This window comes from Mirounga leonina, unplaced genomic scaffold, assembly GCF_011800145.1.
Source record: "Mirounga leonina isolate KUSES-001 unplaced genomic scaffold, KU_Mleo_1.0 Mir_168, whole genome shotgun sequence".
NCBI lineage: Eukaryota > Metazoa > Chordata > Mammalia > Carnivora > Phocidae > Mirounga > Mirounga leonina.
Genome location: NW_023270426.1, coordinates 25,318,850 through 25,327,700, shown reverse-complemented (window position 1 = coordinate 25,327,700; position 8,851 = coordinate 25,318,850).

Below are 8,851 nucleotides of genomic sequence, written 5' to 3'. Positions count from 1 at the left end.
TGGGAAGGGCTGCCTCAGGGCACCCTGGGCTCCAGGCCCCCTTCTTCCAGTTGGGCTTCCCTTTGCCAGGGTCAGGGGTCCCCTGGGGGAGGGGGTGGGCAGATTGGGGGGCAGAGAAGCCCAGTCAGCCATGATGAGGTGGGATTCCTTTCTGCACCTCAGGGGGCCAGGGTGTGAGGGGCATCCTGTAGAGCCCTCATCTCCCACTGTGGCCATCTCAAAGCCTCAGTCCCTCTTCCTTCCAGAAACCCCCACTGCCTTGGCCCATACCTCTCCAGCTCCCCAAGGGGCCCAGGCTGGGAGGCTGGAGACTCAGGGTATGGCCCTTGCTTGACTTAGTCTAAGCTTGGGGGGCGGCCCAAGGGTGGGAGGGGTGGGTACAGGCTGCTGGGTCGTCTGGTGCCTTTGGGAGCTGTGCTGCTGGGGTCTTGGACTCCTGTAACCCCAGAGACCCCACTCCACCTCGGGAAAGCCAGGGGCCTGAAGAATCACCCTATTCTCTGCTCCTTGCCCCTAACTTGGGTTGGGGTAACAGTGCTGGGAAGGAGAGCATTGTTAGGCTGGTAGCCTCAGCATACACAGCCCTTCTACTGAGGGCAGAGGGTAGAGTGGGCTGGGGTGGCAGCAACCAGGTCTGGGGGTTGGCCAAAGGCTCCTTTCCCTGGGGGAGGCCCACAAGTGGGCTGGGGGCTTGATAAAGAGAGAGCCCCCTTCCCCCCGCACAAACAGGGCAGGTGCAATAGCGGTAGAGTTGGTAACATGATGTGCCCAGCTGGTGGGGCAATGGCCTCAAGGGCTGTCCTGGGTCCTGGAGGTCAGGGTTCTGGCAAGAAGATTGTATGAGGCCCATTTGCTTGGTGGAGAGGGTGGTCCAGAAAGGAGGCATTCCTGGAGTCAGTGGGCTCCCCTGGAAGCCCCTGGTGGCCTGGGCACCCTGCCCTGGTCTTGGAGACCCCTGAGCACTGAGTGGAAGGGCAGAGGAGCATTTTGCACAATGGAGAAGCCAGAAGGAAGGGGGTAGCCCAGATGGCTGGGAGGGCTGAGAAGCACAGAGGAGGAGCCCTTCCTACAGGCGAAGGCAGCGTCCCAGCCCCCTGGTTGGGGTCAGGGCACTGAGTCTGTCACCACCTGGGCACTCGAGAGGTGAAACCAAAGGTGGGCAGGGGACGGGTGACAGCACTGGGGACCACCCCATTGGTCCTAGGTCTGTGAAGCCCTTCCCCAATGCCTTGTGTCGCGTACAGTTTTATGTACAAATAGGCGACATTTGGCCAGAGGAGACCCCCCCCCTCAAACCCAGCCTGACCCAGTCAGTGTCTTCCTAGAGGGGACCTAGTTGGTCCCCAACTCCCTACTTCAGAGCATGTCTCTTGGTAGGGGGAGGGTACATGGGGACATTTCTCTCCTGGGGTCCCTGAAGCGTGTCTCACATCCCTGGGGGAGGGTCTCTGGGGCATCTCTCACCTCCGGGGGCTCCCTAGGCCCTTTCTCTCCCTTTGGGAGTCTCTGGAGGGACATGTATTCCCTCTGGGGACCATGGGAGCATGTCTCCCCCCTATCCAGGCTCTCTGGGGAGCCTGTTTTCCTCCCAGGGTTCCTGGGAGTACTTAAGGCATGTCAGTCTTGGGCCATCTCTCTTCCCAGGGAAGGGGGCTATCTCTGAAGCATGTCTGGGAAGGGATGTTTCTGGCCCTCCCTGCATCTCTCCTCTGGGGGTGTCTCTGACCTGCAGCACTTTGGGATGAGACTGGGCAGCTCTGAGTTGTCTTTTCTCCTGGAGGCTCTGGGAAACCTCTCTCCCGGGGATCCGGCCTCTGGAGCCATTTCCTCCCTGGGTGTGGGCTATCTCCTGGTGTTGGGAAGGCTTATGTTGGCCATGAGAAAGTCTCTTAGGGGGCGTCTCCACGCGGGACTTCTCTGGGAGGGGGGGACTGTGTCTCGCCCATGGGGTTCCCGGGCGGGTGTCTCTGCCCGTGGGGAGAGGGAGACTGTGTCTCCTCGGGTTATCTGAGTGGGGAGGGGGGCCGCGTCTCTCTCGTGTGTTGGGGGGTGGGGTTCGGGGAGGGGGGTTTTGGGCTCGTCGGGCGCCCACACTGGGGTCGTGTTTCTCTTGGTTCGTGCCACTTCCCACCGCCTCGCTCCTCCCGGGAAGGGCCCCCGCCCCGCCGCCACTCTCCCCCACCCCGCCCCACCCCCGGCGCTGCGAGCACAATCCCGTTGATTTGTAACGATTTCTGTCTCTTTCTGTCTTTCTCTTTCTCTGACCGCCCCCTCCCCCGCCGCGAGCATGCGCAGGCACCGCCCTACCCCCTCCGGTTCGGTTCGTTTCCGGTTTGTTTGCTGAGCTGTCAATGGAAGACCCGTGTAATTATTCCCGAGCTTTACAATAAAAGTGTGAAAACCGGACCCCACCTCACTTCTTCCGGGCCCTCAGGCCTGCGTCCCGGGGAGATGGGGGGCTAAGTCTGGGGTAGAGGCCCTGGAGGGGGCCAGGGGACGCGGCCGAGAGAGGAGGGACGAGGCCCATTGAGATTAATCGGTGCCACTCCGGAATGGGGGGGCAAAGGACGCAGAGCGAGGGCAGACACCTACTCCGTGCATGGCAAAGTGCCTCCCTCCCCCAGCCGCTGCGCTGTGCCCGCCCTGCAGGGCCCCACCCGGAGCGGAGGTGCGGGCTAGGGATGGGGGGGCGATGAGGGGCGCTGGGGAAGGGTACGCTGCGCGGCTGCCTTCTCCCAGGGGGCCGGTATCCTTTCCTGTTCCCCTTTCGTTTGGCAACAAGTATGAACTGCGGAACTGAAGGGAGAAGGGGCGGGAGTCATCTGTCGGTCGCTCTCTCCCACGCTCAGGAACCAGGGTTGGAGGTCGATTTAGGGGACCTGAAAAGGTCTCACCCTCGTCTCCGACTGCGCTCCCCTCCCCCTGCTTCCGGGTCCGAGCGGCCCCGGCCACCTCCGTCCGGCTCCCGGGTAAACACCGGCTGGGGAGAGGTCGAAGAACAGAGACCGGACCGGCCGGTTTTCCCGGCCCCGCCTCCCGGGGCGCCCCTCCCCCCACCCCCCTCCTCCCTCCGCGTGCTTTCGCTCGGCCCGCGTTCCCCCTACCCCCGCCCGCACCGAGTAGGCCCGGCTCCTCGACCCCGGGGTCGGTTCAGCGGCTGGGATTAGCCGAGCGCAGGGACTAATCCTGGATGAGCCTCCGTGTAAACCCGGATCGACCGCGGGTACAGCGGAGGTCGCAGGCGCCCCTGCATCCATTCCTATACGCGGGGCTTCGCAGGGCCTGACGCCCCTTCTCCCCGCACCCCCCCCCCCCCAAGTCCCCTTACTACATTCAGAGACATGTGGTTGGATCTGCTGTGAGGGACGGCTGGGGGTGGGGTGGGGGGCGGTGTAAGAAGAAGACGCCACCAAGATCAGTCTTGAATCTGGTGTTCCAGAGCCTGGGGTCCCGGGGAGGCGAGGAAGGGCTGAGGCCCCTTTGGCAGCCTCTGAATCAGGTCAGCTCTCCAGTTCAGTGAGCAACCCACGGGCCCCCAACCAATCCTCCAGTTAAAGAATCACAAACCCTCCCACCTGACGGGGGTGACCAGCCCCTAACCTTGAGGTCTCACTTGATAGGACCTCGCCTCATCCCCACCCCTGACTTGGCCAGACAGCTGGGGGTAAGGAGCTCCTGTTAAGGCCTAGCCCTGAAAAAGATGTCAGGGGTCAAGAGACGTGGGTATCCTGCCCCTGGTTGGTTCACTCCTTCTGTAAACAATTCCTGAGCCTCTCCCTTGTGTCTGCCCAGCACAGGGTACTGGGACACCCCAAGAATGACACACTGTCTCTCTGAGAAAGGCAGACAGGTAAATAATAACCATATCAGGTGTTCAGCCCGGCCCTGAGCTGTAAATTCAGGCTGGAGAGCTAAAGGAGGTGCCTCCTCCAGTAGAGTCCGGAAGGCTTCCTGGAAGGGGTGGTGCCAGAGCTGAGTTACCAAGGACAGATCTGGCCCAAGGCAGTTGTGTGTGCAAGGGCCTGGGGTAAGAGGAGGAGAAAGTGATGTCGCTCAGGAGGGCGGGTAAAATTGGAGGGGGGTGCAGAACTAGAAGGGCCTGCTAGGCAACCTAAGGAGCGAAAGAAAGCGGAGCCATTGAATCCAAGCGGAGAGATTCTAAGCCTCTGAAAGAAGAGGTCACATTCACATTCTTCTCAGGTTTTAACTGTCCTCCCCGCTTCTCCGCACAGGTTTCTCTGGGGATGCCTAGGTTGGGAGTGGAGACACACCCACAGACAAACAGGAAGGGGAGCCCTTGCTTGCAGGTTAGGAAAGATGGTCCCCACCTCCTTCCCTCACACCTGGCATCAGAGACCTACTTTAGAAGTCTGGCTGGACTGCTTCCTAGTGGTCGGCCGTACCTTGGCCAGGTGACTGTGCCTTTGTTTCTCCATCTATAAAATGGGGATAATAATGCTGTCCGACACGGAAGATCCTTGTGGGGCTTCAGCGAAACAACGTGTCCATTCTTTGATTGAACACATACCTAACAGCTACAATGTGGTAGGCCCCGTGCCAGGTGCCGGCCTTGCGGCTCTGAATCAGACAGGCATGATCCCTACTGTCTCTTGGAACTTCCATTCCAGTAGAGAAGACAGACAATAAACAAACAAACAAATGAGATAATTATAGATTATGTTAAAGTGCTGTGAAGGAAACAAACAGTGGGACATGAAGGAAGATGACTGGAGGTGGGGGAAAGGAAGGGGCTGCCTTACTCAGTGAGGCCTGGGAAGCTTCTCTGACGACACCTGAAGATGTAGAGCTCAGAACAGAGCATTCCAGGTTCAGGAAAGTGGGGCTGCCAAAGCCCTGGGATGGGAGACATGAAAGGAGTTAGCCTGATTCCTCTAAGATGTTAAGCTTCCTGAGGGCAGGAACCTAGGTCTCTTACTTTCTCCCACTCGTCTGGACAAATACAGGGTAAGGTAAATAGAAATGGAGGGGATTATCCAGCTTGATGGGCCAACCTTCCCCTGCTCCGAGGCCCTGGAGTGGTGTTGGGGGCTTGCTGGCCTCATCAGTAGGTTCATCTGCATAGCTTAATCTGCCCTCCAGCTGTTCTGTCGGGGGGGGGGGGGGGGGGGGGAAGGCCTCTCTGCCCACCCTGATCCTTTCCTTGGACAGGAGGGGCAGGTTGGGGCCCCTCCAGAATCTGCCAATCCAGAGCCTGGACTGAACAGAGTTTAGTATCTGCCCCTGCAGGGGTTGAGGGAGAGGATATGTCCCTGATGAATATGGCCCAGTGTTTTAGGATCATTGGGGCCTTTTGGAGTCTCCCCCTTGGCCTGGGTCTCCCTTCAGGGAGACCTGGAAGAAAGATTTCTTGCACATGGATACGTTTCACGCACAGCCCCCCCCCCCCCACCGTGCTGCAGAGCACACACAGCTCCTCTCACACACTCACCACCCAGCTGCACACTGCGTCTCCATGGCAACCAGTAGGCCTGGTCCATGGATGTTAGAAATAAGTGCCAGAGGAAGAGAAGAGAGAGAGGCAGAGACAGAGGAGAAACATCAGAAATAAAGAGACTCAGAAAGACAGCCTCCCAAGGAGGACCCCATGCTTTCCTTGCAACCCCTGCCAGGGAGGCTTGAATGGACTCAGGGCCTGAGGATGGAGGGGCTCAAGGTAGGGACTAGAGAGTGGGCCACGGGCTGTCTGGCCACAGGTAATGGGGACACAAGTGGGCAATGGGGGGAGGAGCAGAATCAGGGAAACTTGAGTGACAGTCCGGAGTCTTGGGCGCAGAATACCGGGTCTGGGTAAAATGAGGGGGGTGGATGGAGGTGGGAGACTTGGGGGGAGCTCCTTTCCCTTCCTCCCGGCCTAATTGGCTGTTCAGGCTGAAACCGCCTCTTAGTCACTTAGTCTAATTAGAATTGTTCTCGAGAAGACAGTGGGGGAGGGGAAGGAGAAGCTGGGGTGTGAAGGGGGAAGGGTGGGTGGAGACAGAGCTGGGGGGTGGGGGGAGGGGAGTAGGAGTTCCTTCTGTGACCTTCCATCCATTCCCTCACCATCCAGTGGATGGGCTGTGCTCTGACTGTCCAGGTTGTGGGTCAGTGTCCATCCGGGCCCTCTGTACCCAGTACTCTCTCAAATGCCCCTGCTTTCTGCTCCGCCCCATGTCTCTGTCAGTCTCTTGCTCTACCTCTCACTCTCTCTCTCTCTCTGGCTCTCCCTCTATCTCCTCACCTTCCTTTTCCCATTTCCTCAAGGTCTCCCAATCTCTGGCCAACAATATTTGTCTAATAAACAGGTAAAGTATTTAGGAATTCTGGCTGGGGCTGAATCAGGGGGAAGGGGGAGCTGGGGGAGGGAATTATATTGAGAGCAGTTTCATCTTCTGGGAGTAAGAGGGAATGGGACAGACACTGCCTGACATGCCTCTCCTGTCTCTCTCTCTCTCTGTCTCTCTCTCTCACACACACATACACACACACACAACACACACCCTGTCTTCCCACCCCTAACTAAGGTGAGACCTTTTTGGAGTATGTAGGAGCTTGGCTTCTGGAGCTGGACTGTCTGGGCTGCCTTAGACAAGTTACTTAACCTCTCTGAGCATCAGCTTCTCTAGCTATGAAACGGGGATAATAAATCCTAAATTTTAGTGTGGATTTAAGGCGATGGTGCATGTAACCGACTTAGCACAATAAATTGTAAGTGCTCAATAAATGCAGCTTTTCTCATCGCTCCCAGACTCCTTTCCTCTCCCTTCTGGAGCCAGCACATCTGCATCTTCTACACTCCCTCCTTACTCCGCTTCCCCAGTCTTCCAGGCTGAAAATGACCTCTCAGTTCCTAGACTCACCCTCCTGGCCTGCTCCCAGGGCTACACAGGGTGGGGGGTGGGGTGTGAGAAGGTAGGCTTGGATCCTGCCCCCTGGCCACAGGGTTAGGACAGACCCTCCTCCAGTCTGGGGTCCAGGCTTCCCTTCTCTGCAGTACTCCAAGAGGAGGAAAGGGGACAGCCATAAATGATGTAGGGGAAGTGTACTTGCTGAGGGGGACAATAAGGGATGAGCCATGTCCAGAAACCTAAATATTTCATGGGGCTGCAGCACTGGGAAGGGCAAAGTCCCCGAGCTGTGTTTGTGAATGTGCTCTGCTCGCAGCTCCACGTGGCTTGGAGCTCTTCCACATGCCCAGCGCCCTCTGCACGTGCTCCAACCCTCAAAGTGCTGCACCCACAGAAAATTGCCCCCGATGAACCCTTTCCTGGCCATGATCTCTCCAAACCCCCCTCAGCACATGCACATTCTATTTCTTACCGCTCTAACAGTTTGTGCAAGTTTGAGGCCGTATTGTGACATGGTCATGCTTTTCTCACCCATTCAATTTCCCCTTTAGATCCCCCAAGGATGGGTGCCCTTGCCCCTCATCTCCTCAGCATGATCAGGAAGACCCAGTAGTTGGAAAAAGCTGGTGGGGTGGGAGCAGGGGCAGAGGCGACTGGGAGTGGCCGGGAGGAGGTCTGAAGAGGTTGACGGAGGAAGAAGGTATCTATTAGAGCAGGTGGGAATGGGTGGATAGCAGCAGGGTCTCCTGGCTTCAGTGTTCACTGCTTACGGATGAGCTAGGAGACTCTCCCTCCGCCAAATCTCTGCCTCCAGGTGGCCCCTGTTCCCCACTCTCTCTGACCCTTCTCCTGACTCCATATCTAAGTCGGGGATTAGAAGGTGCCCTTGGAGTCTCTGTCACAGCTCCCCCTTTGTTCCTTTCCTTGACCTTATCCCAGTCTATCATCATTTCATTTATTTGTTTACGTGTTCAATTTGTCTCTTCTACTAGAATAAAAGCTTGCAGGGGCAAGCATCTTGTTTAACTTATTTATCACCACTCAAAATGTTTGCTGAATAAATGAATGAATGAGTGAGAGGAAATCTTCTTGGGGATCCTGTAGCAACAGCATGGAAAGGGAGCCCGAGGGTGGGAGGGTGGGCCACAGGTGAGTAGGGATATGGGCCACAAGGACTGAGCAGCAGAGGGGGGAAGGAGGTGTGGAAGGTGGAAGGAGTAGGGGGGATGGGGGATGAGAGGGAGGTAGGGGCGGGGCCGAGGGAAAGAGGTGGGTGTGAGGAGGGAGCTTGGGATGGAGGGAGATGGAACTACAGCCAAGGTGCATGGGATTTGGGGAAAGGCATCCAGACTCCCAGAGGGGCTAGAGGCAGGGGCTTTGGGGCCGGAGGGGGTCAAGCTTGGAATAGGGAGCCAAGGACAGGGGGTGCTCTCAGCAAGGCTGTGCTTGGAATTTGGGTCTGGGGCTGGATTGGGTGGAGTGCAGAAACTCACCAGGAACAGCTGAGCCTGGCAGTTTCCCAGGGCCTGCTGGTGGCATCGCTGTCCCTGTGACCCACCCTCACTCCCAAATCTGGCCCGGATGCCCAGCCTCACTTCCCCTCCCCATACTCTTCTAGGCCCATAAACAGGAAATGCCCCAGGGTGGGCTGGCCAGTGCTGCCCTCAGAGACCAGCCTGGGATACTCCTGAGTGGGGGCGGGGTGCACAGAGCCAGCAGAGAAGTCTTAACCCTTTGATTACCCACGTTATACCCAGGGAGGCCCCTTCAGAAGCCTCCATCCTCCCAAACCAAAGGTGACAGCAAAATTCACTCATGAGCTTTAAGCCCCCACAGGAAGCTGGGGATGCACGGCTCTACCTGGTCCCTTGGCCCTCCCCCCAGCTCAGGGGCTTCGTGAGAATGCCGGCTGGGGACAGTGGTCATAGCCGGGGTGAGGATGGGGAGACTCCCATCAGAATGATAGCGTTGGGGCGCCTGGGTGGCTCAGTTGGTTGGGCGACTGC